The 25026-nt window shown below is 55.1% G+C and overlaps 58 non-coding genes across 58 annotated transcripts; 47 read left to right on the top strand and 11 right to left on the bottom strand.

Moving 5' to 3' along the window:
• The first annotated feature begins 227 nt into the window (after positions 1–227).
• On the top strand, positions 228–300 carry Trnam-cau. Its single transcript has one exon. It is a non-coding gene; the product is annotated as a tRNA-Met (tRNA).
• Positions 301–604: 304 nt separating this feature from the next.
• Trnae-uuc lies at positions 605–676 on the top strand. The gene has a single exon. It is a non-coding gene; the product is annotated as a tRNA-Glu (tRNA).
• A 198-nt stretch (positions 677–874) lies between these two features.
• On the top strand, positions 875–948 carry Trnai-aau. Its single transcript has one exon. It is a non-coding gene; the product is annotated as a tRNA-Ile (tRNA).
• A 593-nt stretch (positions 949–1541) lies between these two features.
• Positions 1542–1613, bottom strand: Trnag-ucc. The gene has a single exon. It is a non-coding gene; the product is annotated as a tRNA-Gly (tRNA).
• A 347-nt stretch (positions 1614–1960) lies between these two features.
• On the top strand, positions 1961–2031 carry Trnag-gcc. Its single transcript has one exon. It is a non-coding gene; the product is annotated as a tRNA-Gly (tRNA).
• A 381-nt stretch (positions 2032–2412) lies between these two features.
• On the top strand, positions 2413–2485 carry Trnam-cau. Its single transcript has one exon. It is a non-coding gene; the product is annotated as a tRNA-Met (tRNA).
• A 303-nt stretch (positions 2486–2788) lies between these two features.
• On the top strand, positions 2789–2860 carry Trnae-uuc. Its single transcript has one exon. It is a non-coding gene; the product is annotated as a tRNA-Glu (tRNA).
• Positions 2861–3058: 198 nt separating this feature from the next.
• Positions 3059–3132, top strand: Trnai-aau. The gene has a single exon. It is a non-coding gene; the product is annotated as a tRNA-Ile (tRNA).
• A 593-nt stretch (positions 3133–3725) lies between these two features.
• Positions 3726–3797, bottom strand: Trnag-ucc. Its single transcript has one exon. It is a non-coding gene; the product is annotated as a tRNA-Gly (tRNA).
• A 347-nt stretch (positions 3798–4144) lies between these two features.
• Positions 4145–4214, top strand: Trnag-gcc. Its single transcript has one exon. It is a non-coding gene; the product is annotated as a tRNA-Gly (tRNA).
• A 379-nt stretch (positions 4215–4593) lies between these two features.
• Positions 4594–4666, top strand: Trnam-cau. The gene has a single exon. It is a non-coding gene; the product is annotated as a tRNA-Met (tRNA).
• Positions 4667–4969: 303 nt separating this feature from the next.
• Trnae-uuc lies at positions 4970–5042 on the top strand. Its single transcript has one exon. It is a non-coding gene; the product is annotated as a tRNA-Glu (tRNA).
• Positions 5043–5241: 199 nt separating this feature from the next.
• On the top strand, positions 5242–5317 carry Trnai-aau. The gene has a single exon. It is a non-coding gene; the product is annotated as a tRNA-Ile (tRNA).
• A 592-nt stretch (positions 5318–5909) lies between these two features.
• Trnag-ucc lies at positions 5910–5981 on the bottom strand. Its single transcript has one exon. It is a non-coding gene; the product is annotated as a tRNA-Gly (tRNA).
• Positions 5982–6330: 349 nt separating this feature from the next.
• On the top strand, positions 6331–6401 carry Trnag-gcc. Its single transcript has one exon. It is a non-coding gene; the product is annotated as a tRNA-Gly (tRNA).
• A 382-nt stretch (positions 6402–6783) lies between these two features.
• On the top strand, positions 6784–6856 carry Trnam-cau. Its single transcript has one exon. It is a non-coding gene; the product is annotated as a tRNA-Met (tRNA).
• A 303-nt stretch (positions 6857–7159) lies between these two features.
• Positions 7160–7231, top strand: Trnae-uuc. Its single transcript has one exon. It is a non-coding gene; the product is annotated as a tRNA-Glu (tRNA).
• Positions 7232–7429: 198 nt separating this feature from the next.
• On the top strand, positions 7430–7503 carry Trnai-aau. Its single transcript has one exon. It is a non-coding gene; the product is annotated as a tRNA-Ile (tRNA).
• Positions 7504–8096: 593 nt separating this feature from the next.
• Trnag-ucc lies at positions 8097–8168 on the bottom strand. Its single transcript has one exon. It is a non-coding gene; the product is annotated as a tRNA-Gly (tRNA).
• Positions 8169–8515: 347 nt separating this feature from the next.
• On the top strand, positions 8516–8586 carry Trnag-gcc. Its single transcript has one exon. It is a non-coding gene; the product is annotated as a tRNA-Gly (tRNA).
• A 381-nt stretch (positions 8587–8967) lies between these two features.
• On the top strand, positions 8968–9040 carry Trnam-cau. Its single transcript has one exon. It is a non-coding gene; the product is annotated as a tRNA-Met (tRNA).
• Positions 9041–9343: 303 nt separating this feature from the next.
• Positions 9344–9415, top strand: Trnae-uuc. The gene has a single exon. It is a non-coding gene; the product is annotated as a tRNA-Glu (tRNA).
• Positions 9416–9613: 198 nt separating this feature from the next.
• Positions 9614–9687, top strand: Trnai-aau. The gene has a single exon. It is a non-coding gene; the product is annotated as a tRNA-Ile (tRNA).
• Positions 9688–10280: 593 nt separating this feature from the next.
• On the bottom strand, positions 10281–10352 carry Trnag-ucc. Its single transcript has one exon. It is a non-coding gene; the product is annotated as a tRNA-Gly (tRNA).
• Positions 10353–10699: 347 nt separating this feature from the next.
• Positions 10700–10770, top strand: Trnag-gcc. Its single transcript has one exon. It is a non-coding gene; the product is annotated as a tRNA-Gly (tRNA).
• A 381-nt stretch (positions 10771–11151) lies between these two features.
• On the top strand, positions 11152–11224 carry Trnam-cau. The gene has a single exon. It is a non-coding gene; the product is annotated as a tRNA-Met (tRNA).
• A 303-nt stretch (positions 11225–11527) lies between these two features.
• On the top strand, positions 11528–11599 carry Trnae-uuc. Its single transcript has one exon. It is a non-coding gene; the product is annotated as a tRNA-Glu (tRNA).
• Positions 11600–11797: 198 nt separating this feature from the next.
• On the top strand, positions 11798–11871 carry Trnai-aau. The gene has a single exon. It is a non-coding gene; the product is annotated as a tRNA-Ile (tRNA).
• A 593-nt stretch (positions 11872–12464) lies between these two features.
• Trnag-ucc lies at positions 12465–12536 on the bottom strand. The gene has a single exon. It is a non-coding gene; the product is annotated as a tRNA-Gly (tRNA).
• Positions 12537–12883: 347 nt separating this feature from the next.
• On the top strand, positions 12884–12954 carry Trnag-gcc. The gene has a single exon. It is a non-coding gene; the product is annotated as a tRNA-Gly (tRNA).
• Positions 12955–13335: 381 nt separating this feature from the next.
• On the top strand, positions 13336–13408 carry Trnam-cau. The gene has a single exon. It is a non-coding gene; the product is annotated as a tRNA-Met (tRNA).
• A 303-nt stretch (positions 13409–13711) lies between these two features.
• Trnae-uuc lies at positions 13712–13783 on the top strand. Its single transcript has one exon. It is a non-coding gene; the product is annotated as a tRNA-Glu (tRNA).
• A 198-nt stretch (positions 13784–13981) lies between these two features.
• Positions 13982–14055, top strand: Trnai-aau. Its single transcript has one exon. It is a non-coding gene; the product is annotated as a tRNA-Ile (tRNA).
• Positions 14056–14648: 593 nt separating this feature from the next.
• On the bottom strand, positions 14649–14720 carry Trnag-ucc. Its single transcript has one exon. It is a non-coding gene; the product is annotated as a tRNA-Gly (tRNA).
• A 346-nt stretch (positions 14721–15066) lies between these two features.
• Trnag-gcc lies at positions 15067–15137 on the top strand. Its single transcript has one exon. It is a non-coding gene; the product is annotated as a tRNA-Gly (tRNA).
• A 381-nt stretch (positions 15138–15518) lies between these two features.
• On the top strand, positions 15519–15591 carry Trnam-cau. The gene has a single exon. It is a non-coding gene; the product is annotated as a tRNA-Met (tRNA).
• Positions 15592–15894: 303 nt separating this feature from the next.
• Positions 15895–15966, top strand: Trnae-uuc. The gene has a single exon. It is a non-coding gene; the product is annotated as a tRNA-Glu (tRNA).
• Positions 15967–16164: 198 nt separating this feature from the next.
• Positions 16165–16238, top strand: Trnai-aau. Its single transcript has one exon. It is a non-coding gene; the product is annotated as a tRNA-Ile (tRNA).
• A 593-nt stretch (positions 16239–16831) lies between these two features.
• Positions 16832–16903, bottom strand: Trnag-ucc. The gene has a single exon. It is a non-coding gene; the product is annotated as a tRNA-Gly (tRNA).
• Positions 16904–17250: 347 nt separating this feature from the next.
• Trnag-gcc lies at positions 17251–17321 on the top strand. Its single transcript has one exon. It is a non-coding gene; the product is annotated as a tRNA-Gly (tRNA).
• Positions 17322–17702: 381 nt separating this feature from the next.
• Trnam-cau lies at positions 17703–17775 on the top strand. The gene has a single exon. It is a non-coding gene; the product is annotated as a tRNA-Met (tRNA).
• Positions 17776–18078: 303 nt separating this feature from the next.
• On the top strand, positions 18079–18150 carry Trnae-uuc. The gene has a single exon. It is a non-coding gene; the product is annotated as a tRNA-Glu (tRNA).
• A 198-nt stretch (positions 18151–18348) lies between these two features.
• On the top strand, positions 18349–18422 carry Trnai-aau. Its single transcript has one exon. It is a non-coding gene; the product is annotated as a tRNA-Ile (tRNA).
• Positions 18423–19015: 593 nt separating this feature from the next.
• On the bottom strand, positions 19016–19087 carry Trnag-ucc. Its single transcript has one exon. It is a non-coding gene; the product is annotated as a tRNA-Gly (tRNA).
• A 347-nt stretch (positions 19088–19434) lies between these two features.
• Positions 19435–19505, top strand: Trnag-gcc. The gene has a single exon. It is a non-coding gene; the product is annotated as a tRNA-Gly (tRNA).
• Positions 19506–19886: 381 nt separating this feature from the next.
• Positions 19887–19959, top strand: Trnam-cau. The gene has a single exon. It is a non-coding gene; the product is annotated as a tRNA-Met (tRNA).
• A 303-nt stretch (positions 19960–20262) lies between these two features.
• Positions 20263–20334, top strand: Trnae-uuc. The gene has a single exon. It is a non-coding gene; the product is annotated as a tRNA-Glu (tRNA).
• A 198-nt stretch (positions 20335–20532) lies between these two features.
• On the top strand, positions 20533–20606 carry Trnai-aau. Its single transcript has one exon. It is a non-coding gene; the product is annotated as a tRNA-Ile (tRNA).
• A 593-nt stretch (positions 20607–21199) lies between these two features.
• Trnag-ucc lies at positions 21200–21271 on the bottom strand. The gene has a single exon. It is a non-coding gene; the product is annotated as a tRNA-Gly (tRNA).
• Positions 21272–21618: 347 nt separating this feature from the next.
• Trnag-gcc lies at positions 21619–21689 on the top strand. The gene has a single exon. It is a non-coding gene; the product is annotated as a tRNA-Gly (tRNA).
• Positions 21690–22070: 381 nt separating this feature from the next.
• On the top strand, positions 22071–22143 carry Trnam-cau. The gene has a single exon. It is a non-coding gene; the product is annotated as a tRNA-Met (tRNA).
• Positions 22144–22446: 303 nt separating this feature from the next.
• Positions 22447–22518, top strand: Trnae-uuc. The gene has a single exon. It is a non-coding gene; the product is annotated as a tRNA-Glu (tRNA).
• Positions 22519–22716: 198 nt separating this feature from the next.
• Trnai-aau lies at positions 22717–22790 on the top strand. The gene has a single exon. It is a non-coding gene; the product is annotated as a tRNA-Ile (tRNA).
• Positions 22791–23383: 593 nt separating this feature from the next.
• Positions 23384–23455, bottom strand: Trnag-ucc. The gene has a single exon. It is a non-coding gene; the product is annotated as a tRNA-Gly (tRNA).
• A 347-nt stretch (positions 23456–23802) lies between these two features.
• Trnag-gcc lies at positions 23803–23873 on the top strand. Its single transcript has one exon. It is a non-coding gene; the product is annotated as a tRNA-Gly (tRNA).
• A 381-nt stretch (positions 23874–24254) lies between these two features.
• Positions 24255–24327, top strand: Trnam-cau. Its single transcript has one exon. It is a non-coding gene; the product is annotated as a tRNA-Met (tRNA).
• A 303-nt stretch (positions 24328–24630) lies between these two features.
• On the top strand, positions 24631–24702 carry Trnae-uuc. Its single transcript has one exon. It is a non-coding gene; the product is annotated as a tRNA-Glu (tRNA).
• A 198-nt stretch (positions 24703–24900) lies between these two features.
• Trnai-aau lies at positions 24901–24974 on the top strand. Its single transcript has one exon. It is a non-coding gene; the product is annotated as a tRNA-Ile (tRNA).
• The last annotated feature ends 52 nt before the right edge of the window (positions 24975–25026 follow it).

Raw genomic sequence — 25026 nt, 5'->3', positions numbered from 1 at the left:
AGCGTCGGCCTGGCCTCACAAGTTGCTGGGTCCGGGTGCCTCCGAGGCACTGAACTTCAACGACAAGGAGTGCTGCCTATCGTTGCAACAGCTGCAGCAGCACCGCAATCAACTGGGCCGGCAGTGCACGTGTAGCAACAGAACACGTTATCCAGGAAGTACAGTGTCTCTACGTCTAATATTGGGTAAGGTGTTTACCCAGTTTCCAGGACAAGCGGTGCACCCGTGCCTCGGTAGCGCAGTAGGCAGCGCGTAAGTCTCATAATCTTAAGGTCGTGAGTTCGATCCTCACCCGGGGCATTTAATTTTCTGTGACATGGTGGTGCTGTTGCTAGGGCGCCAACGTATTTCTTGTTTGTTATCCACAGCGTTTCAACGCTTCAGCGGGAAAATGTTTACTTCCTGTTATTGCTACTTACAGCTTCCCTTTTCCTCTTCTCCCAGCAGAGCATGAAGCCAAAAGCATTGCTCTGCGACGTTTGAGGTGCGCGCCTTGCCAGTCAGTATGTGCACAGATGCTCGCAAAGAGAGGGGGGGCGCCGACGCGGCACTCGACACGAAATGCGACAAGCGACCGTACGAACGGTCGAACGAAACGGCCACATCCGGTGTGGTCTAGTGGCTAGGATACCTGGCTTTCACCCAGGAGGCCCGGGTTCGATTCCCGGTACCGGAACGGAATTTTTTCCACACGAATCGTGACAAGTTTGAGCTGTCCGAGCGGCCGTTTCCCGTCCTGCTCGCAATATAGCTACTGTTTCGTGACCGTCAGCAGAATATAGACTAGGGAAGCAGACACACGACGACCATAGAAATGGTGTGCGGCTTCATGCCACCTGTTTCCAGCGTAGGGCTGAGCAACTGCATCTGCCGAGGCCCGTTAGCTCAGTTGGTTAGAGCGTCGTGCTAATAACGCGAAGGTCGTGGGTTCGATCCCCCCACGGGCCACTACTCTTTTCCTACTACGAAAAGGCGGCGCCGATTTCAGCTGGCGAGTGTGGTGACCAAAAGATCATCACCCTGCGTGGAAGTTGATAGAGGATCCGAACCCGACTCGTCGGGGAGCGCTACAGCATTCACTCGGCAATGGCCATAATATCTTGAATACACTGGTTCTCAACCGATAAAGAGAAAATGAAAGAAAATGTCCGATTGCCGATGCGTAACAACTTTGGCCTTTGTCAGTACTTGGGCGGGTGAGCGCATGGGAACACAGGGCGCTATTGGCACTTTTACTTCCTATTTTTGTTTCTCCTTTCTTTTCGGAGCTACAGCCCGATTCGGTCAGGGAGACGCCACCGTGAAATGAAGGGGGCGTGCTGTGTGTCCATCGCCTCGCCTCTCCTTACCTCTCTCAGTCGTTTCTCGTGCTTGTCGTTTTGATATAGGCCGATTTGAGAGCGTCAGCTCTCGCGTCAGCCGAGCAAAGTCGAGACAAGTCGAGACACACTAAGGGCTGGTATGCAGCGAGTAAGAGGGCGAAAAAACAATAATTTAAGAGCGCGTGGCAAAAGTACTCATACGCGAAATTAAAAGCCTGCTGCGGTGGCCGGGAATCGAACCCGGATCAACTGCTTGGAACGCAACTATGCTGACCATTACACCACCACCGCACAAGCGAGCGCCGCGCGTCCGCGCTGTGTCGGCTTCCCGCCAGTCGGCAGCGGCCGAAGGTGATCGTACCTGGCAGGCGCATTTCGAGGCAGGCTAGGGGAGCACATCCAGACGCATTCGGACAGCGTATCCGCGCACATTTCGCATCCTTTGGCAAGAGTTGGGCGCCGGCAACGCAAGAGTACGCAGAGGACCGCGTTCTGGCGGCATTTTTAAGCAGAGCAGTGCAGTGCAGGATTCAGCGTCTGCAGCATCTTTTCCACAGAATGCTACGGCGCTTGACGGCAGTCCCACTTTCCCTTGAGACATCTGCTCGGCAAGCAGCGTCAAGTTACCGCTGGCCCGAGCATCGGTGGTTCAGTGGTAGAATGCTCGCCTGCCACGCGGGCGGCCCGGGTTCGATTCCCGGCCGATGCATCATTTTGCTTTTCCCGCGATAATGCTGCCGCGTGGCTTGAGCGCTTGAGATGCACGATCCACAAGAATGTGTAGCTGGATTTCCCTTGAGAAGGACCGAGAACGCAGCACTCGCGGGTCCCCACTAGGACGCTCGCATCATGTTCTACAGACTAGCGTCGGCCTGGCCTCACAAGTTGCTGGGTCCGGGTGCCTCCGAGGCACTGAACTTCAACGACAAGGAGTGCTGCCTATCGTTGCAACAGCTGCAGCAGCACCGCAATCAACTGGGCCGGCAGTGCACGTGTAGCAACAGAACACGTTATCCAGGAAGTACAGTGTCTCTACGTCTAATATTGGGTAAGGTGTTTACCCAGTTTCCAGGACAAGCGGTGCACCCGTGCCTCGGTAGCGCAGTAGGCAGCGCGTAAGTCTCATAATCTTAAGGTCGTGAGTTCGATCCTCACCCGGGGCATTTAATTTTCTGTGACATGGTGGTGCTGTTGCTAGGGCGCCAACGTATTTCTTGTTTGTTATCCACAGCGTTTCAACGCTTCAGCGGGAAAATGTTTACTTCCTGTTATTGCTACTTACAGCTTCCCTTTTCCTCTTCTCCCAGCAGAGCATGAAGCCAAAAGCATTGCTCTGCGACGTTTGAGGTGCGCGCCTTGCCAGTCAGTATGTGCACAGATGCTCGCAAAGAGAGGGGGGCGCCGACGCGGCACTCGACACGAAATGCGACAAGCGACCGTACGAACGGTCGAACGAAACGGCCACATCCGGTGTGGTCTAGTGGCTAGGATACCTGGCTTTCACCCAGGAGGCCCGGGTTCGATTCCCGGTACCGGAACGGAATTTTTTCCACACGAATCGTGACAAGTTTGAGCTGTCCGAGCGGCCGTTTCCCGTCCTGCTCGCAATATAGCTACTGTTTCGTGACCGTCAGCAGAATATAGACTAGGGAAGCAGACACACGACGACCATAGAAATGGTGTGCGGCTTCATGCCACCTGTTTCCAGCGTAGGGCTGAGCAACTGCATCTGCCGAGGCCCGTTAGCTCAGTTGGTTAGAGCGTCGTGCTAATAACGCGAAGGTCGTGGGTTCGATCCCCCCACGGGCCACTACTCTTTTCCTACTACGAAAAGGCGGCGCCGATTTCAGCTGGCGAGTGTGGTGACCAAAAGATCATCACCCTGCGTGGAAGTTGATAGAGGATCCGAACCCGACTCGTCGGGGAGCGCTACAGCATTCACTCGGCAATGGCCATAATATCTTGAATACACTGGTTCTCAACCGATAAAGAGAAAATGAAAGAAAATGTCCGATTGCCGATGCGTAACAACTTTGGCCCTTGTCAGTACTTGGGCGGGTGAGCGCATGGGAACACAGGGCGCTATTGGCACTTTTACTTCCTATTTTTGTTTCTCCTTTCTTTTCGGAGCTACAGCCCGATTCGGTCAGGGAGACGCCACCGTGAAATGAAGGGGGCGTGCTGTGTGTCCATCGCCTCGCCTCTCCTTACCTCTCTCAGTCGTTTCTCGTGCTTGTCGTTTTGATATAGGCCGATTTGAGAGCGTCAGCTCTCGCGTCAGCCGAGCAAAGTCGAGACAAGTCGAGACACACTAAGGGCTGGTATGCAGCGAGTAAGAGGGCGAAAAAACAATAATTTAAGAGCGCGTGGCAAAAGTACTCATACGCGAAATTAAAAGCCTGCTGCGGTGGCCGGGAATCGAACCCGGATCAACTGCTTGGAACGCAACTATGCTGACCATTACACCACCACCGCACAAGCGAGCGCCGCGCGTCCGCGCTGTGTCGGCTTCCCGCCAGTCGGCAGCGGCCGAAGGTGATCGTACCTGGCAGGCGCATTTCGAGGCAGGCTAGGGGAGCACATCCAGACGCATTCGGACAGCGTATCCGCGCACATTTCGCATCCTTTGGCAAGAGTTGGGCGCCGGCAACGCAAGAGTACGCAGAGGACCGCGTTCTGGCGGCATTTTTAAGCAGAGCAGTGCAGTGCAGGATTCAGCGTCTGCAGCATCTTTTCCACAGAATGCTACGGCGCTTGACGGCAGTCCCACTTTCCCTTGAGACATCTGCTCGGCAAGCAGCGTCAAGTTACCGCTGGCCCGAGCATCGGTGGTTCAGTGGTAGAATGCTCGCCTGCCACGCGGGCGGCCGGGTTCGATTCCCGGCCGATGCATCATTTTGCTTTTCCCGCGATAATGCTGCCGCGTGGCTTGAGCGCTTGAGATGCACGATCCACAAGAATGTGTAGCTGGATTTCCCTTGAGAAGGACCGAGAACGCAGCACTCGCGGGTCCCCACTAGGACGCTCATCATGTTCTACAGACTAGCGTCGGCCTGGCCTCACAAGTTGCTGGGTCCGGGTGCCTCCGAGGCACTGAACTTCAACGACAAGGAGTGCTGCCTATCGTTGCAACAGCTGCAGCAGCACCGCAATCAACTGGGCCGGCAGTGCACGTGTAGCAACAGAACACGTTATCCAGGAAGTACAGTGTCTCTACGTCTAATATTGGGTAAGGTGTTTACCCAGTTTCCAGGACAAGCGGTGCACCCGTGCCCTCGGTAGCGCAGTAGGCAGCGCGTAAGTCTCATAATCTTAAGTCGTGAGTTCGATCCTCACCCGGGGCATTTAATTTTCTGTGACATGGTGGTGCTGTTGCTAGGGCGCCAACGTATTTCTTGTTTGTTATCCACAGCGTTTCAACGCTTCAGCGGGAAAATGTTTACTTCCTGTTATTGCCTACTTACAGCTTCCCTTTTCCTCTTCTCCCAGCAGAGCATGAAGCCAAAAGCATTGCTCTGCGACGTTTGAGGTGCGCGCCTTGCCAGTCAGTATGTGCACAGATGCTCGCAAAGAGAGGGGGGCGCCGACGCGGCACTCGACACGAAATGCGACAAGCGACCGTACGAACGGTCGAACGAAACGGCCACTCCGGTGTGGTTCTAGTGGCTAGGATACCTGGCTTTCACCCAGGAGGCCCGGGTTCGATTCCCGGTACCGGAACGGAATTTTTTCCACACGAATCGTGACAAGTTTGAGCTGTCCGAGCGGCCCGTTTCCCGTCCTGCTCGCAATATAGCTACTGTTTCGTGACCGTCAGCAGAATATAGACTAGGGAAGCAGACACACGACGACCATAGAAATGGTGTGCGGCTTCATGCCACCTGTTTCCAGCGTAGGGCTGAGCAACTGCATCTGCCGAGGCCCGTTAGCTCAGTTGGTTAGAGCGTCGTGCTAATAACGCGAAAGGTCGTGGGTTCGATCCCCCCACGGGCACTACTCTTTTCCTACTACGAAAAGGCGGCGCCGATTTCAGCTGGCGAGTGTGGTGACCAAAAGATCATCACCCTGCGTGGAAGTTGATAGAGGATCCGAACCCGACTCGTCGGGGAGCGCTACAGCATTCACTCGGCAATGGCCATAATATCTTGAATACACTGGTTCTCAACCGATAAAGAGAAAATGAAAGAAAATGTCCGATTGCCGATGCGTAACAACTTTGGCCCTTGTCAGTACTTGGGCGGGTGAGCGCATGGGAACACAGGGCGCTATTGGCACTTTTACTTCCTATTTTTGTTTCTCCTTTCTTTTCGGAGCTACAGCCCGATTCGGTCAGGGAGATGCCACCGTGAAATGAAGGGGGCGTGCTGTGTGTCCATCGCCTCGCCTCTCCTTACCTCTCTCAGTCGTTTCTCGTGCTTGTCGTTTTGATATAGGCCGATTTGAGAGCGTCAGCTCTCGCGTCAGCCGAGCAAAGTCGAGACAAGTCGAGACACACTAAGGGCTGGTATGCAGCGAGTAAGAGGGCGAAAAAAACAATAATTTAAGAGCGCGTGGCAAAAGCACTCATACGCGAAATTAAAAGCCTGCTGCGGTGGCCGGGAATCGAACCCGGATCAACTGCTTGGAACGCAACTATGCTGACCATTACACCACCACCGCACAAGCGAGCGCCGCGCGTCCGCGCTGTGTCGGCTTCCCGCCAGTCGGCAGCGGCCGAAGGTGATCGTACCTGGCAGGGCGCATTTCGAGGCAGGCTAGGGGAGCACATCCAGACGCATTCGGACAGCGTATCCGCGCACATTTCGCATCCTTTGGCAAGAGTTGGGCGCCGGCAACGCAAGAGTACGCAGAGGACCGCGTTCTGGCGGCATTTTTAAGCAGAGCAGTGCAGTGCAGGATTCAGCGTCTGCAGCATCTTTTCCACAGAATGCTACGGCGCTTGGACGGCAGTCCCACTTTCCCTTGAGACATCTGCTCGGCAAGCAGCGTCAAGTTACCGCTGGCCCGAGCATCGGTGGTTCAGTGGTAGAATGCTCGCCTGCCACGCGGGCGGCCCGGGTTCGATTCCCGGCCGATGCATCATTTTGCTTTTCCCCGCGATAATGCTGCCGCGTGGCTTGAGCGCTTGAGATGCACGATCCACAAGAATGTGTAGCTGGATTTCCCTTGAGAAGGACCGAGAACGCAGCACTCGCGGGTCCCCACTAGGACGCTCGCATCATGTTCTACAGACTAGCGTCGGCCTGGCCTCACAAGTTGCTGGGTCCGGGTGCCTCCGAGGCACTGAACTTCAACGACAAGGAGTGCTGCCTATCGTTGCAACAGCTGCAGCAGCACCGCAATCAACTGGGCCGGCAGTGCACGTGTAGCAACAGAACACGTTATCCAGGAAGTACAGTGTCTCTACGTCTAATATTGGGTAAGGTGTTTACCCAGTTTCCAGGACAAGCGGTGCACCCGTGCCTCGGTAGCGCAGTAGGCAGCGCGTAAGTCTCATAATCTTAAGGTCGTGAGTTCGATCCTCACCCGGGGCATTTAATTTTCTGTGACATGGTGGTGCTGTTGCTAGGGCGCCAACGTATTTCTTGTTTGTTATCCACAGCGTTTCAACGCTTCAGCGGGAAAATGTTTACTTCCTGTTATTGCTACTTACAGCTTCCCTTTTCCTCTTCTCCCAGCAGAGCATGAAGCCAAAAGCATTGCTCTGCGACGTTTGAGGTGCGCGCCTTGCCAGTCAGTATGTGCACAGATGCTCGCAAAGAGAGGGGGGCGCCGACGCGGCACTCGACACGAAATGCGACAAGCGACCGTACGAACGGTCGAACGAAACGGCCACATCCGGTGTGGTCTAGTGGCTAGGATACCTGGCTTTCACCCAGGAGGCCCGGGTTCGATTCCCGGTACCGGAACGGAATTTTTTCCACACGAATCGTGACAAGTTTGAGCTGTCCGAGCGGCCGTTTCCCGTCCTGCTCGCAATATAGCTACTGTTTCGTGACCGTCAGCAGAATATAGACTAGGGAAGCAGACACACGACGACCATAGAAATGGTGTGCGGCTTCATGCCACCTGTTTCCAGCGTAGGGCTGAGCAACTGCATCTGCCGAGGCCCGTTAGCTCAGTTGGTTAGAGCGTCGTGCTAATAACGCGAAGGTCGTGGGTTCGATCCCCCCACGGGCCACTACTCTTTTCCTACTACGAAAAGGCGGCGCCGATTTCAGCTGGCGAGTGTGGTGACCAAAAGATCATCACCCTGCGTGGAAGTTGATAGAGGATCCGAACCCGACTCGTCGGGGAGCGCTACAGCATTCACTCGGCAATGGCCATAATATCTTGAATACACTGGTTCTCAACCGATAAAGAGAAAATGAAAGAAAATGTCCGATTGCCGATGCGTAACAACTTTGGCCCTTGTCAGTACTTGGGCGGGTGAGCGCATGGGAACACAGGGCGCTATTGGCACTTTTACTTCCTATTTTTGTTTCTCCTTTCTTTTCGGAGCTACAGCCCGATTCGGTCAGGGAGACGCCACCGTGAAATGAAGGGGGCGTGCTGTGTGTCCATCGCCTCGCCTCTCCTTACCTCTCTCAGTCGTTTCTCGTGCTTGTCGTTTTGATATAGGCCGATTTGAGAGCGTCAGCTCTCGCGTCAGCCGAGCAAAGTCGAGACAAGTCGAGACACACTAAGGGCTGGTATGCAGCGAGTAAGAGGGCGAAAAAACAATAATTTAAGAGCGCGTGGCAAAAGTACTCATACGCGAAATTAAAAGCCTGCTGCGGTGGCCGGGAATCGAACCCGGATCAACTGCTTGGAACGCAACTATGCTGACCATTACACCACCACCGCACAAGCGAGCGCCGCGCGTCCGCGCTGTGTCGGCTTCCCGCCAGTCGGCAGCGGCCGAAGGTGATCGTACCTGGCAGGCGCATTTCGAGGCAGGCTAGGGGAGCACATCCAGACGCATTCGGACAGCGTATCCGCGCACATTTCGCATCCTTTGGCAAGAGTTGGGCGCCGGCAACGCAAGAGTACGCAGAGGACCGCGTTCTGGCGGCATTTTTAAGCAGAGCAGTGCAGTGCAGGATTCAGCGTCTGCAGCATCTTTTCCACAGAATGCTACGGCGCTTGACGGCAGTCCCACTTTCCCTTGAGACATCTGCTCGGCAAGCAGCGTCAAGTTACCGCTGGCCCGAGCATCGGTGGTTCAGTGGTGGAATGCTCGCCTGCCACGCGGGCGGCCCGGGTTCGATTCCCGGCCGATGCATCATTTTGCTTTTCCCGCGATAATGCTGCCGCGTGGCTTGAGCGCTTGAGATGCACGATCCACAAGAATGTGTAGCTGGATTTCCCTTGAGAAGGACCGAGAACGCAGCACTCGCGGGTCCCCACTAGGACGCTCGCATCATGTTCTACAGACTAGCGTCGGCCTGGCCTCACAAGTTGCTGGGTCCGGGTGCCTCCGAGGCACTGAACTTCAACGACAAGGAGTGCTGCCTATCGTTGCAACAGCTGCAGCAGCACCGCAATCAACTGGGCCGGCAGTGCACGTGTAGCAACAGAACACGTTATCCAGGAAGTACAGTGTCTCTACGTCTAATATTGGGTAAGGTGTTTACCCAGTTTCCAGGACAAGCGGTGCACCCGTGCCTCGGTAGCGCAGTAGGCAGCGCGTAAGTCTCATAATCTTAAGGTCGTGAGTTCGATCCTCACCCGGGGCATTTAATTTTCTGTGACATGGTGGTGCTGTTGCTAGGGCGCCAACGTATTTCTTGTTTGTTATCCACAGCGTTTCAACGCTTCAGCGGGAAAATGTTTACTTCCTGTTATTGCTACTTACAGCTTCCCTTTTCCTCTTCTCCCAGCAGAGCATGAAGCCAAAAGCATTGCTCTGCGACGTTTGAGGTGCGCGCCTTGCCAGTCAGTATGTGCACAGATGCTCGCAAAGAGAGGGGGGCGCCGACGCGGCACTCGACACGAAATGCGACAAGCGACCGTACGAACGGTCGAACGAAACGGCCACATCCGGTGTGGTCTAGTGGCTAGGATACCTGGCTTTCACCCAGGAGGCCCGGGTTCGATTCCCGGTACCGGAACGGAATTTTTTCCACACGAATCGTGACAAGTTTGAGCTGTCCGAGCGGCCGTTTCCCGTCCTGCTCGCAATATAGCTACTGTTTCGTGACCGTCAGCAGAATATAGACTAGGGAAGCAGACACACGACGACCATAGAAATGGTGTGCGGCTTCATGCCACCTGTTTCCAGCGTAGGGCTGAGCAACTGCATCTGCCGAGGCCCGTTAGCTCAGTTGGTTAGAGCGTCGTGCTAATAACGCGAAGGTCGTGGGTTCGATCCCCCCACGGGCCACTACTCTTTTCCTACTACGAAAAGGCGGCGCCGATTTCAGCTGGCGAGTGTGGTGACCAAAAGATCATCACCCTGCGTGGAAGTTGATAGAGGATCCGAACCCGACTCGTCGGGGAGCGCTACAGCATTCACTCGGCAATGGCCATAATATCTTGAATACACTGGTTCTCAACCGATAAAGAGAAAATGAAAGAAAATGTCCGATTGCCGATGCGTAACAACTTTGGCCCTTGTCAGTACTTGGGCGGGTGAGCGCATGGGAACACAGGGCGCTATTGGCACTTTTACTTCCTATTTTTGTTTCTCCTTTCTTTTCGGAGCTACAGCCCGATTCGGTCAGGGAGACGCCACCGTGAAATGAAGGGGGCGTGCTGTGTGTCCATCGCCTCGCCTCTCCTTACCTCTCTCAGTCGTTTCTCGTGCTTGTCGTTTTGATATAGGCCGATTTGAGAGCGTCAGCTCTCGCGTCAGCCGAGCAAAGTCGAGACAAGTCGAGACACACTAAGGGCTGGTATGCAGCGAGTAAGAGGGCGAAAAAACAATAATTTAAGAGCGCGTGGCAAAAGTACTCATACGCGAAATTAAAAGCCTGCTGCGGTGGCCGGGAATCGAACCCGGATCAACTGCTTGGAACGCAACTATGCTGACCATTACACCACCACCGCACAAGCGAGCGCCGCGCGTCCGCGCTGTGTCGGCTTCCCGCCAGTCGGCAGCGGCCGAAGGTGATCGTACCTGGCAGGCGCATTTCGAGGCAGGCTAGGGGAGCACATCCAGACGCATTCGGACAGCGTATCCGCGCACATTTCGCATCCTTTGGCAAGAGTTGGGCGCCGGCAACGCAAGAGTACGCAGAGGACCGCGTTCTGGCGGCATTTTTAAGCAGAGCAGTGCAGTGCAGGATTCAGCGTCTGCAGCATCTTTTCCACAGAATGCTACGGCGCTTGACGGCAGTCCCACTTTCCCTTGAGACATCTGCTCGGCAAGCAGCGTCAAGTTACCGCTGGCCCGAGCATCGGTGGTTCAGTGGTAGAATGCTCGCCTGCCACGCGGGCGGCCCGGGTTCGATTCCCGGCCGATGCATCATTTTGCTTTTCCCGCGATAATGCTGCCGCGTGGCTTGAGCGCTTGAGATGCACGATCCACAAGAATGTGTAGCTGGATTTCCCTTGAGAAGGACCGAGAACGCAGCACTCGCGGGTCCCCACTAGGACGCTCGCATCATGTTCTACAGACTAGCGTCGGCCTGGCCTCACAAGTTGCTGGGTCCGGGTGCCTCCGAGGCACTGAACTTCAACGACAAGGAGTGCTGCCTATCGTTGCAACAGCTGCAGCAGCACCGCAATCAACTGGGCCGGCAGTGCACGTGTAGCAACAGAACACGTTATCCAGGAAGTACAGTGTCTCTACGTCTAATATTGGGTAAGGTGTTTACCCAGTTTCCAGGACAAGCGGTGCACCCGTGCCTCGGTAGCGCAGTAGGCAGCGCGTAAGTCTCATAATCTTAAGGTCGTGAGTTCGATCCTCACCCGGGGCATTTAATTTTCTGTGACATGGTGGTGCTGTTGCTAGGGCGCCAACGTATTTCTTGTTTGTTATCCACAGCGTTTCAACGCTTCAGCGGGAAAATGTTTACTTCCTGTTATTGCTACTTACAGCTTCCCTTTTCCTCTTCTCCCAGCAGAGCATGAAGCCAAAAGCATTGCTCTGCGACGTTTGAGGTGCGCGCCTTGCCAGTCAGTATGTGCACAGATGCTCGCAAAGAGAGGGGGGCGCCGACGCGGCACTCGACACGAAATGCGACAAGCGACCGTACGAACGGTCGAACGAAACGGCCACATCCGGTGTGGTCTAGTGGCTAGGATACCTGGCTTTCACCCAGGAGGCCCGGGTTCGATTCCCGGTACCGGAACGGAATTTTTTCCACACGAATCGTGACAAGTTTGAGCTGTCCGAGCGGCCGTTTCCCGTCCTGCTCGCAATATAGCTACTGTTTCGTGACCGTCAGCAGAATATAGACTAGGGAAGCAGACACACGACGACCATAGAAATGGTGTGCGGCTTCATGCCACCTGTTTCCAGCGTAGGGCTGAGCAACTGCATCTGCCGAGGCCCGTTAGCTCAGTTGGTTAGAGCGTCGTGCTAATAACGCGAAGGTCGTGGGTTCGATCCCCCCACGGGCCACTACTCTTTTCCTACTACGAAAAGGCGGCGCCGATTTCAGCTGGCGAGTGTGGTGACCAAAAGATCATCACCCTGCGTGGAAGTTGATAGAGGATCCGAACCCGACTCGTCGGGGAGCGCTACAGCATTCACTCGGCAATGGCCATAATATCTTGAATACACTGGTTCTCAACCGATAAAGAGAAAATGAAAGAAAATGTCCGATTGCCGATGCGTAACAACTTTGGCCCTTGTCAGTACTTGGGCGGGTGAGCGCATGGGAACACAGGGCGCTATTGGCACTTTTACTTCCTATTTTTGTTTCTCCTTTCTTTTCGGAGCTACAGCCCGATTCGGTCAGGGAGACGCCACCGTGAAATGAAGGGGGCGTGCTGTGTGTCCATCGCCTCGCCTCTCCTTACCTCTCTCAGTCGTTTCTCGTGCTTGTCGTTTTGATATAGGCCGATTTGAGAGCGTCAGCTCTCGCGTCAGCCGAGCAAAGTCGAGACAAGTCGAGACACACTAAGGGCTGGTATGCAGCGAGTAAGAGGGCGAAAAAACAATAATTTAAGAGCGCGTGGCAAAAGTACTCATACGCGAAATTAAAAGCCTGCTGCGGTGGCCGGGAATCGAACCCGGATCAACTGCTTGGAACGCAACTATGCTGACCATTACACCACCACCGCACAAGCGAGCGCCGCGCGTCCGCGCTGTGTCGGCTTCCCGCCAGTCGGCAGCGGCCGAAGGTGATCGTACCTGGCAGGCGCATTTCGAGGCAGGCTAGGGGAGCACATCCAGACGCATTCGGACAGCGTATCCGCGCACATTTCGCATCCTTTGGCAAGAGTTGGGCGCCGGCAACGCAAGAGTACGCAGAGGACCGCGTTCTGGCGGCATTTTTAAGCAGAGCAGTGCAGTGCAGGATTCAGCGTCTGCAGCATCTTTTCCACAGAATGCTACGGCGCTTGACGGCAGTCCCACTTTCCCTTGAGACATCTGCTCGGCAAGCAGCGTCAAGTTACCGCTGGCCCGAGCATCGGTGGTTCAGTGGTAGAATGCTCGCCTGCCACGCGGGCGGCCCGGGTTCGATTCCCGGCCGATGCATCATTTTGCTTTTCCCGCGATAATGCTGCCGCGTGGCTTGAGCGCTTGAGATGCACGATCCACAAGAATGTGTAGCTGGATTTCCCTTGAGAAGGACCGAGAACGCAGCACTCGCGGGTCCCCACTAGGACGCTCGCATCATGTTCTACAGACTAGCGTCGGCCTGGCCTCACAAGTTGCTGGGTCCGGGTGCCTCCGAGGCACTGAACTTCAACGACAAGGAGTGCTGCCTATCGTTGCAACAGCTGCAGCAGCACCGCAATCAACTGGGCCGGCAGTGCACGTGTAGCAACAGAACACGTTATCCAGGAAGTACAGTGTCTCTACGTCTAATATTGGGTAAGGTGTTTACCCAGTTTCCAGGACAAGCGGTGCACCCGTGCCTCGGTAGCGCAGTAGGCAGCGCGTAAGTCTCATAATCTTAAGGTCGTGAGTTCGATCCTCACCCGGGGCATTTAATTTTCTGTGACATGGTGGTGCTGTTGCTAGGGCGCCAACGTATTTCTTGTTTGTTATCCACAGCGTTTCAACGCTTCAGCGGGAAAATGTTTACTTCCTGTTATTGCTACTTACAGCTTCCCTTTTCCTCTTCTCCCAGCAGAGCATGAAGCCAAAAGCATTGCTCTGCGACGTTTGAGGTGCGCGCCTTGCCAGTCAGTATGTGCACAGATGCTCGCAAAGAGAGGGGGGCGCCGACGCGGCACTCGACACGAAATGCGACAAGCGACCGTACGAACGGTCGAACGAAACGGCCACATCCGGTGTGGTCTAGTGGCTAGGATACCTGGCTTTCACCCAGGAGGCCCGGGTTCGATTCCCGGTACCGGAACGGAATTTTTTCCACACGAATCGTGACAAGTTTGAGCTGTCCGAGCGGCCGTTTCCCGTCCTGCTCGCAATATAGCTACTGTTTCGTGACCGTCAGCAGAATATAGACTAGGGAAGCAGACACACGACGACCATAGAAATGGTGTGCGGCTTCATGCCACCTGTTTCCAGCGTAGGGCTGAGCAACTGCATCTGCCGAGGCCCGTTAGCTCAGTTGGTTAGAGCGTCGTGCTAATAACGCGAAGGTCGTGGGTTCGATCCCCCCACGGGCCACTACTCTTTTCCTACTACGAAAAGGCGGCGCCGATTTCAGCTGGCGAGTGTGGTGACCAAAAGATCATCACCCTGCGTGGAAGTTGATAGAGGATCCGAACCCGACTCGTCGGGGAGCGCTACAGCATTCACTCGGCAATGGCCATAATATCTTGAATACACTGGTTCTCAACCGATAAAGAGAAAATGAAAGAAAATGTCCGATTGCCGATGCGTAACAACTTTGGCCCTTGTCAGTACTTGGGCGGGTGAGCGCATGGGAACACAGGGCGCTATTGGCACTTTTACTTCCTATTTTTGTTTCTCCTTTCTTTTCGGAGCTACAGCCCGATTCGGTCAGGGAGACGCCACCGTGAAATGAAGGGGGCGTGCTGTGTGTCCATCGCCTCGCCTCTCCTTACCTCTCTCAGTCGTTTCTCGTGCTTGTCGTTTTGATATAGGCCGATTTGAGAGCGTCAGCTCTCGCGTCAGCCGAGCAAAGTCGAGACAAGTCGAGACACACTAAGGGCTGGTATGCAGCGAGTAAGAGGGCGAAAAAACAATAATTTAAGAGCGCGTGGCAAAAGTACTCATACGCGAAATTAAAAGCCTGCTGCGGTGGCCGGGAATCGAACCCGGATCAACTGCTTGGAACGCAACTATGCTGACCATTACACCACCACCGCACAAGCGAGCGCCGCGCGTCCGCGCTGTGTCGGCTTCCCGCCAGTCGGCAGCGGCGAAGGTGATCGTACCTGGCAGGCGCATTTCGAGGCAGGCTAGGGGAGCACATCCAGACGCATTCGGACAGCGTATCCGCGCACATTTCGCATCCTTTGGCAAGAGTTGGGCGCCGGCAACGCAAGAGTACGCAGAGGACCGCGTTCTGGCGGCATTTTTAAGCAGAGCAGTGCAGTGCAGGATTCAGCGTCTGCAGCATCTTTTCCACAGAATGCTACGGCGCTTGACGGCAGTCCCACTTTCCCTTGAGACATCTGCTCGGCAAGCAGCGTCAAGTTACCGCTGGCCCGAGCATCGGTGGTTCAGTGGTAGAATGCTCGCCTGCCACGCGGGCGGCCCGGGTTCGATTCCCGGCCGATGCATCATTTTGCTTTTCCCGCGATAATGCTGCCGCGTGGCTTGAGCGCTTGAGATGCACGATCCACAAGAATGTGTAGCTGGATTTCCCTTGAGAAGGACCGAGAACGCAGCACTCGCGGGTCCCCACTAGGACGCTCGCATCATGTTCTACAGACTAGCGTCGGCCTGGCCTCACAAGTTGCTGGGTCCGGGTGCCTCCGAGGCACTGAACTTCAACGACAAGGAGTGCTGCCTATCGTTGCAACAGCTGCAGCAGCACCGCAATCAACTGGGCCGGCAGTGCACGTGTAGCAACAGAACACGTTATCCAGGAAGTACAGTGTCTCTACGTCTAATATTGGGTAAGGTGTTTACCCAGTTTCCAGGACAAGCGGTGCACCCGTGCCTCGGTAGCGCAGTAGGCAGCGCGTAAGTCTCATAATCTTAAGGTCGTGAGTTCGATCCTCACCCGGGGCATTTAATTTTCTGTGACATGGTGGTGCTGTTGCTAGGGCGCCAACGTATTTCTTGTTTGTTATCCACAGCGTTTCAACGCTTCAGCGGGAAAATGTTTACTTCCTGTTATTGCTACTTACAGCTTCCCTTTTCCTCTTCTCCCAGCAGAGCATGAAGCCAAAAGCATTGCTCTGCGACGTTTGAGGTGCGCGCCTTGCCAGTCAGTATGTGCACAGATGCTCGCAAAGAGAGGGGGGCGCCGACGCGGCACTCGACACGAAATGCGACAAGCGACCGTACGAACGGTCGAACGAAACGGCCACATCCGGTGTGGGCTAGTGGCTAGGATACCTGGCTTTCACCCAGGAGGCCCGGGTTCGATTCCCGGTACCGGAACGGAATTTTTTCCACACGAATCGTGACAAGTTTGAGCTGTCCGAGCGGCCGTTTCCCGTCCTGCTCGCAATATAGCTACTGTTTCGTGACCGTCAGCAGAATATAGACTAGGGAAGCAGACACACGACGACCATAGAAATGGTGTGCGGCTTCATGCCACCTGTTTCCAGCGTAGGGCTGAGCAACTGCATCTGCCGAGGCCCGTTAGCTCAGTTGGTTAGAGCGTCGTGCTAATAACGCGAAGGTCGTGGGTTCGATCCCCCCACGGGCCACTACTCTTTTCCTACTACGAAAAGGCGGCGCCGATTTCAGCTGGCGAGTGTGGTGACCAAAAGATCATCACCCTGCGTGGAAGTTGATAGAGGATCCGAACCCGACTCGTCGGGGAGCGCTACAGCATTCACTCGGCAATGGCCATAATATCTTGAATACACTGGTTCTCAACCGATAAAGAGAAAATGAAAGAAAATGTCCGATTGCCGATGCGTAACAACTTTGGCCCTTGTCAGTACTTGGGCGGGTGAGCGCATGGGAACACAGGGCGCTATTGGCACTTTTACTTCCTATTTTTGTTTCTCCTTTCTTTTCGGAGCTACAGCCCGATTCGGTCAGGGAGACGCCACCGTGAAATGAAGGGGGCGTGCTGTGTGTCCATCGCCTCGCCTCTCCTTACCTCTCTCAGTCGTTTCTCGTGCTTGTCGTTTTGATATAGGCCGATTTGAGAGCGTCAGCTCTCGCGTCAGCCGAGCAAAGTCGAGACAAGTCGAGACACACTAAGGGCTGGTATGCAGCGAGTAAGAGGGCGAAAAAACAATAATTTAAGAGCGCGTGGCAAAAGTACTCATACGCGAAATTAAAAGCCTGCTGCGGTGGCCGGGAATCGAACCCGGATCAACTGCTTGGAACGCAACTATGCTGACCATTACACCACCACCGCACAAGCGAGCGCCGCGCGTCCGCGCTGTGTCGGCTTCCCGCCAGTCGGCAGCGGCCGAAGGTGATCGTACCTGGCAGGCGCATTTCGAGGCAGGCTAGGGGAGCACATCCAGACGCATTCGGACAGCGTATCCGCGCACATTTCGCATCCTTTGGCAAGAGTTGGGCGCCGGCAACGCAAGAGTACGCAGAGTACCGCGTTCTGGCGGCATTTTTAAGCAGAGCAGTGCAGTGCAGGATTCAGCGTCTGCAGCATCTTTTCCACAGAATGCTACGGCGCTTGACGGCAGTCCCACTTTCCCTTGAGACATCTGCTCGGCAAGCAGCGTCAAGTTACCGCTGGCCCGAGCATCGGTGGTTCAGTGGTAGAATGCTCGCCTGCCACGCGGGCGGCCCGGGTTCGATTCCCGGCCGATGCATCATTTTGCTTTTCCCGCGATAATGCTGCCGCGTGGCTTGAGCGCTTGAGATGCACGATCCACAAGAATGTGTAGCTGGATTTCCCTTGAGAAGGACCGAGAACGCAGCACTCGCGGGTCCCCACTAGGACGCTCGCATCATGTTCTACAGACTAGCGTCGGCCTGGCCTCACAAGTTGCTGGGTCCGGGTGCCTCCGAGGCACTGAACTTCAACGACAAGGAGTGCTGCCTATCGTTGCAACAGCTGCAGCAGCACCGCAATCAACTGGGCCGGCAGTGCACGTGTAGCAACAGAACACGTTATCCAGGAAGTACAGTGTCTCTACGTCTAATATTGGGTAAGGTGTTTACCCAGTTTCCAGGACAAGCGGTGCACCCGTGCCTCGGTAGCGCAGTAGGCAGCGCGTAAGTCTCATAATCTTAAGGTCGTGAGTTCGATCCTCACCCGGGGCATTTAATTTTCTGTGACATGGTGGTGCTGTTGCTAGGGCGCCAACGTATTTCTTGTTTGTTATCCACAGCGTTTCAACGCTTCAGCGGGAAAATGTTTACTTCCTGTTATTGCTACTTACAGCTTCCCTTTTCCTCTTCTCCCAGCAGAGCATGAAGCCAAAAGCATTGCTCTGCGACGTTTGAGGTGCGCGCCTTGCCAGTCAGTATGTGCACAGATGCTCGCAAAGAGAGGGGGGCGCCGACGCGGCACTCGACACGAAATGCGACAAGCGACCGTACGAACGGTCGAACGAAACGGCCACATCCGGTGTGGTCTAGTGGCTAGGATACCTGGCTTTCACCCAGGAGGCCCGGGTTCGATTCCCGGTACCGGAACGGAATTTTTTCCACACGAATCGTGACAAGTTTGAGCTGTCCGAGCGGCCGTTTCCCGTCCTGCTCGCAATATAGCTACTGTTTCGTGACCGTCAGCAGAATATAGACTAGGGAAGCAGACACACGACGACCATAGAAATGGTGTGCGGCTTCATGCCACCTGTTTCCAGCGTAGGGCTGAGCAACTGCATCTGCCGAGGCCCGTTAGCTCAGTTGGTTAGAGCGTCGTGCTAATAACGCGAAGGTCGTGGGTTCGATCCCCCCACGGGCCACTACTCTTTTCCTACTACGAAAAGGCGGCGCCGATTTCAGCTGGCGAGTGTGGTGACCAAAAGATCATCACCCTGCGTGGAAGTTGATAGAGGATCCGAACCCGACTCGTCGGGGAGCGCTACAGCATTCACTCGGCAATGGCCATAATATCTTGAATACACTGGTTCTCAACCGATAAAGAGAAAATGAAAGAAAATGTCCGATTGCCGATGCGTAACAACTTTGGCCCTTGTCAGTACTTGGGCGGGTGAGCGCATGGGAACACAGGGCGCTATTGGCACTTTTACTTCCTATTTTTGTTTCTCCTTTCTTTTCGGAGCTACAGCCCGATTCGGTCAGGGAGACGCCACCGTGAAATGAAGGGGGCGTGCTGTGTGTCCATCGCCTCGCCTCTCCTTACCTCTCTCAGTCGTTTCTCGTGCTTGTCGTTTTGATATAGGCCGATTTGAGAGCGTCAGCTCTCGCGTCAGCCGAGCAAAGTCGAGACAAGTCGAGACACACTAAGGGCTGGTATGCAGCGAGTAAGAGGGCGAAAAAACAATAATTTAAGAGCGCGTGGCAAAAGTACTCATACGCGAAATTAAAAGCCTGCTGCGGTGGCCGGGAATCGAACCCGGATCAACTGCTTGGAACGCAACTATGCTGACCATTACACCACCACCGCACAAGCGAGCGCCGCGCGTCCGCGCTGTGTCGGCTTCCCGCCAGTCGGCAGCGGCCGAAGGTGATCGTACCTGGCAGGCGCATTTCGAGGCAGGCTAGGGGAGCACATCCAGACGCATTCGGACAGCGTATCCGCGCACATTTCGCATCCTTTGGCAAGAGTTGGGCGCCGGCAACGCAAGAGTACGCAGAGTACCGCGTTCTGGCGGCATTTTTAAGCAGAGCAGTGCAGTGCAGGATTCAGCGTCTGCAGCATCTTTTCCACAGAATGCTACGGCGCTTGACGGCAGTCCCACTTTCCCTTGAGACATCTGCTCGGCAAGCAGCGTCAAGTTACCGCTGGCCCGAGCATCGGTGGTTCGGTGGTAGAATGCTCGCCTGCCACGCGGGCGGCCCGGGTTCGATTCCCGGCCGATGCATCATTTTGCTTTTCCCGCGATAATGCTGCCGCGTGGCTTGAGCGCTTGAGATGCACGATCCACAAGAATGTGTAGCTGGATTTCCCTTGAGAAGGACCGAGAACGCAGCACTCGCGGGTCCCCACTAGGACGCTCGCATCATGTTCTACAGACTAGCGTCGGCCTGGCCTCACAAGTTGCTGGGTCCGGGTGCCTCCGAGGCACTGAACTTCAACGACAAGGAGTGCTGCCTATCGTTGCAACAGCTGCAGCAGCACCGCAATCAACTGGGCCGGCAGTGCACGTGTAGCAACAGAACACGTTATCCAGGAAGTACAGTGTCTCTACGTCTAATATTGGGTAAGGTGTTTACCCAGTTTCCAGGACAAGCGGTGCACCCGTGCCTCGGTAGCGCAGTAGGCAGCGCGTAAGTCTCATAATCTTAAGGTCGTGAGTTCGATCCTCACCCGGGGCATTTAATTTTCTGTGACATGGTGGTGCTGTTGCTAGGGCGCCAACGTATTTCTTGTTTGTTATCCACAGCGTTTCAACGCTTCAGCGGGAAAATGTTTACTTCCTGTTATTGCTACTTACAGCTTCCCTTTTCCTCTTCTCCCAGCAGAGCATGAAGCCAAAAGCATTGCTCTGCGACGTTTGAGGTGCGCGCCTTGCCAGTCAGTATGTGCACAGATGCTCGCAAAGAGAGGGGGGCGCCGACGCGGCACTCGACACGAAATGCGACAAGCGACCGTACGAACGGTCGAACGAAACGGCCACATCCGGTGTGGTCTAGTGGCTAGGATACCTGGCTTTCACCCAGGAGGCCCGGGTTCGATTCCCGGTACCGGAACGGAATTTTTTCCACACGAATCGTGACAAGTTTGAGCTGTCCGAGCGGCCGTTTCCCGTCCTGCTCGCAATATAGCTACTGTTTCGTGACCGTCAGCAGAATATAGACTAGGGAAGCAGACACACGACGACCATAGAAATGGTGTGCGGCTTCATGCCACCTGTTTCCAGCGTAGGGCTGAGCAACTGCATCTGCCGAGGCCCGTTAGCTCAGTTGGTTAGAGCGTCGTGCTAATAACGCGAAGGTCGTGGGTTCGATCCCCCCACGGGCCACTACTCTTTTCCTACTACGAAAAGGCGGCGCCGATTTCAGCTGGCGAGTGTGGTGACCAAAAGATCATCACCCTGCGTGGAAGTTGATAGAGGATCCGAACCCGACTCGTCGGGGAGCGCTACAGCATTCACTCGGCAATGGCCATAATATCTTGAATACACTGGTTCTCAACCGATAAAGAGAAAATGAAAGAAAATGTCCGATTGCCGATGCGTAACAACTTTGGCCCTTGTCAGTACTTGGGCGGGTGAGCGCATGGGAACACAGGGCGCTATTGGCACTTTTACTTCCTATTTTTGTTTCTCCTTTCTTTTCGGAGCTACAGCCCGATTCGGTCAGGGAGACGCCACCGTGAAATGAAGGGGGCGTGCTGTGTGTCCATCGCCTCGCCTCTCCTTACCTCTCTCAGTCGTTTCTCGTGCTTGTCGTTTTGATATAGGCCGATTTGAGAGCGTCAGCTCTCGCGTCAGCCGAGCAAAGTCGAGACAAGTCGAGACACACTAAGGGCTGGTATGCAGCGAGTAAGAGGGCGAAAAAACAATAATTTAAGAGCGCGTGGCAAAAGTACTCATACGCGAAATTAAAAGCCTGCTGCGGTGGCCGGGAATCGAACCCGGATCAACTGCTTGGAACGCAACTATGCTGACCATTACACCACCACCGCACAAGCGAGCGCCGCGCGTCCGCGCTGTGTCGGCTTCCCGCCAGTCGGCAGCGGCCGAAGGTGATCGTACCTGGCAGGCGCATTTCGAGGCAGGCTAGGGGAGCACATCCAGACGCATTCGGACAGCGTATCCGCGCACATTTCGCATCCTTTGGCAAGAGTTGGGCGCCGGCAACGCAAGAGTACGCAGAGTACCGCGTTCTGGCGGCATTTTTAAGCAGAGCAGTGCAGTGCAGGATTCAGCGTCTGCAGCATCTTTTCCACAGAATGCTACGGCGCTTGACGGCAGTCCCACTTTCCCTTGAGACATCTGCTCGGCAAGCAGCGTCAAGTTACCGCTGGCCCGAGCATCGGTGGTTCAGTGGTAGAATGCTCGCCTGCCACGCGGGCGGCCCGGGTTCGATTCCCGGCCGATGCATCATTTTGCTTTTCCCGCGATAATGCTGCCGCGTGGCTTGAGCGCTTGAGATGCACGATCCACAAGAATGTGTAGCTGGATTTCCCTTGAGAAGGACCGAGAACGCAGCACTCGCGGGTCCCCACTAGGACGCTCGCATCATGTTCTACAGACTAGCGTCGGCCTGGCCTCACAAGTTGCTGGGTCCGGGTGCCTCCGAGGCACTGAACTTCAACGACAAGGAGTGCTGCCTATCGTTGCAACAGCTGCAGCAGCACCGCAATCAACTGGGCCGGCAGTGCACGTGTAGCAACAGAACACGTTATCCAGGAAGTACAGTGTCTCTACGTCTAATATTGGGTAAGGTGTTTACCCAGTTTCCAGGACAAGCGGTGCACCCGTGCCTCGGTAGCGCAGTAGGCAGCGCGTAAGTCTCATAATCTTAAGGTCGTGAGTTCGATCCTCACCCGGGGCATTTAATTTTCTGTGACATGGTGGTGCTGTTGCTAGGGCGCCAACGTATTTCTTGTTTGTTATCCACAGCGTTTCAACGCTTCAGCGGGAAAATGTTTACTTCCTGTTATTGCTACTTACAGCTTCCCTTTTCCTCTTCTCCCAGCAGAGCATGAAGCCAAAAGCATTGCTCTGCGACGTTTGAGGTGCGCGCCTTGCCAGTCAGTATGTGCACAGATGCTCGCAAAGAGAGGGGGGCGCCGACGCGGCACTCGACACGAAATGCGACAAGCGACCGTACGAACGGTCGAACGAAACGGCCACATCCGGTGTGGTCTAGTGGCTAGGATACCTGGCTTTCACCCAGGAGGCCCGGGTTCGATTCCCGGTACCGGAACGGAATTTTTTCCACACGAATCGTGACAAGTTTGAGCTGTCCGAGCGGCCGTTTCCCGTCCTGCTCGCAATATAGCTACTGTTTCGTGACCGTCAGCAGAATATAGACTAGGGAAGCAGACACACGACGACCATAGAAATGGTGTGCGGCTTCATGCCACCTGTTTCCAGCGTAGGGCTGAGCAACTGCATCTGCCGAGGCCCGTTAGCTCAGTTGGTTAGAGCGTCGTGCTAATAACGCGAAGGTCGTGGGTTCGATCCCCCCACGGGCCACTACTCTTTTCCTACTACGAAAAGGCGGCGCCGATTTCAGCTGGCGAGTGTGGTGACCAAAAGATCATCACCCTGCGTGGAAGTTGATAGAGGATCCGAACCCGACTCGTCGGGGAGCGCTACAGCATTCACTCGGCAATGGCCATAATATCTTGAATACACTGGTTCTCAACCGATAAAGAGAAAATGAAAGAAAATGTCCGATTGCCGATGCGTAACAACTTTGGCCCTTGTCAGTACTTGGGCGGGTGAGCGCATGGGAACACAGGGCGCTATTGGCACTTTTACTTCCTATTTTTGTTTCTCCTTTCTTTTCGGAGCTACAGCCCGATTCGGTCAGGGAGACGCCACCGTGAAATGAAGGGGGCGTGCTGTGTGTCCATCGCCTCGCCTCTCCTTACCTCTCTCAGTCGTTTCTCGTGCTTGTCGTTTTGATATAGGCCGATTTGAGAGCGTCAGCTCTCGCGTCAGCCGAGCAAAGTCGAGACAAGTCGAGACACACTAAGGGCTGGTATGCAGCGAGTAAGAGGGCGAAAAAACAATAATTTAAGAGCGCGTGGCAAAAGTACTCATACGCGAAATTAAAAGCCTGCTGCGGTGGCCGGGAATCGAACCCGGATCAACTGCTTGGAACGCAACTATGCTGACCATTACACCACCACCGCACAAGCGAGCGCCGCGCGTCCGCGCTGTGTCGGCTTCCCGCCAGTCGGCAGCGGCCGAAGGTGATCGTACCTGGCAGGCGCATTTCGAGGCAGGCTAGGGGAGCACATCCAGACGCATTCGGACAGCGTATCCGCGCACATTTCGCATCCTTTGGCAAGAGTTGGGCGCCGGCAACGCAAGAGTACGCAGAGGACCGCGTTCTGGCGGCATTTTTAAGCAGAGCAGTGCAGTGCAGGATTCAGCGTCTGCAGCATCTTTTCCACAGAATGCTACGGCGCTTGACGGCAGTCCCACTTTCCCTTGAGACATCTGCTCGGCAAGCAGCGTCAAGTTACCGCTGGCCCGAGCATCGGTGGTTCAGTGGTAGAATGCTCGCCTGCCACGCGGGCGGCCCGGGTTCGATTCCCGGCCGATGCATCATTTTGCTTTTCCCGCGATAATGCTGCCGCGTGGCTTGAGCGCTTGAGATGCACGATCCACAAGAATGTGTAGCTGGATTTCCCTTGAGAAGGACCGAGAACGCAGCACTCGCGGGTCCCCACTAGGACGCTCGCATCATGTTCTACAGACTAGCGTCGGCCTGGCCTCACAAGTTGCTGGGTCCGGGTGCCTCCGAGGCACTGAACTTCAACGACAAGGAGTGCTGCCTATCGTTGCAACAGCTGCAGCAGCACCGCAATCAACTGGGCCGGCAGTGCACGTGTAGCAACAGAACACGTTATCCAGGAAGTACAGTGTCTCTACGTCTAATATTGGGTAAGGTGTTTACCCAGTTTCCAGGACAAGCGGTGCACCCGTGCCTCGGTAGCGCAGTAGGCAGCGCGTAAGTCTCATAATCTTAAGGTCGTGAGTTCGATCCTCACCCGGGGCATTTAATTTTCTGTGACATGGTGGTGCTGTTGCTAGGGCGCCAACGTATTTCTTGTTTGTTATCCACAGCGTTTCAACGCTTCAGCGGGAAAATGTTTACTTCCTGTTATTGCTACTTACAGCTTCCCTTTTCCTCTTCTCCCAGCAGAGCATGAAGCCAAAAGCATTGCTCTGCGACGTTTGAGGTGCGCGCCTTGCCAGTCAGTATGTGCACAGATGCTCGCAAAGAGAGGGGGGCGCCGACGCGGCACTCGACACGAAATGCGACAAGCGACCGTACGAACGGTCGAACGAAACGGCCACATCCGGTGTGGTCTAGTGGCTAGGATACCTGGCTTTCACCCAGGAGGCCCGGGTTCGATTCCCGGTACCGGAACGGAATTTTTTCCACACGAATCGTGACAAGTTTGAGCTGTCCGAGCGGCCGTTTCCCGTCCTGCTCGCAATATAGCTACTGTTTCGTGACCGTCAGCAGAATATAGACTAGGGAAGCAGACACACGACGACCATAGAAATGGTGTGCGGCTTCATGCCACCTGTTTCCAGCGTAGGGCTGAGCAACTGCATCTGCCGAGGCCCGTTAGCTCAGTTGGTTAGAGCGTCGTGCTAATAACGCGAAGGTCGTGGGTTCGATCCCCCCACGGGCCACTACTCTTTTCCTACTACGAAAAGGCGGCGCCGATTTCAGCTGGCGAGTGTG

This window comes from Schistocerca piceifrons, unplaced genomic scaffold, assembly GCF_021461385.2.
Source record: "Schistocerca piceifrons isolate TAMUIC-IGC-003096 unplaced genomic scaffold, iqSchPice1.1 HiC_scaffold_656, whole genome shotgun sequence".
NCBI lineage: Eukaryota > Metazoa > Arthropoda > Insecta > Orthoptera > Acrididae > Schistocerca > Schistocerca piceifrons.
This window is presented reverse-complemented; position numbering and strand designations above follow the sequence as displayed.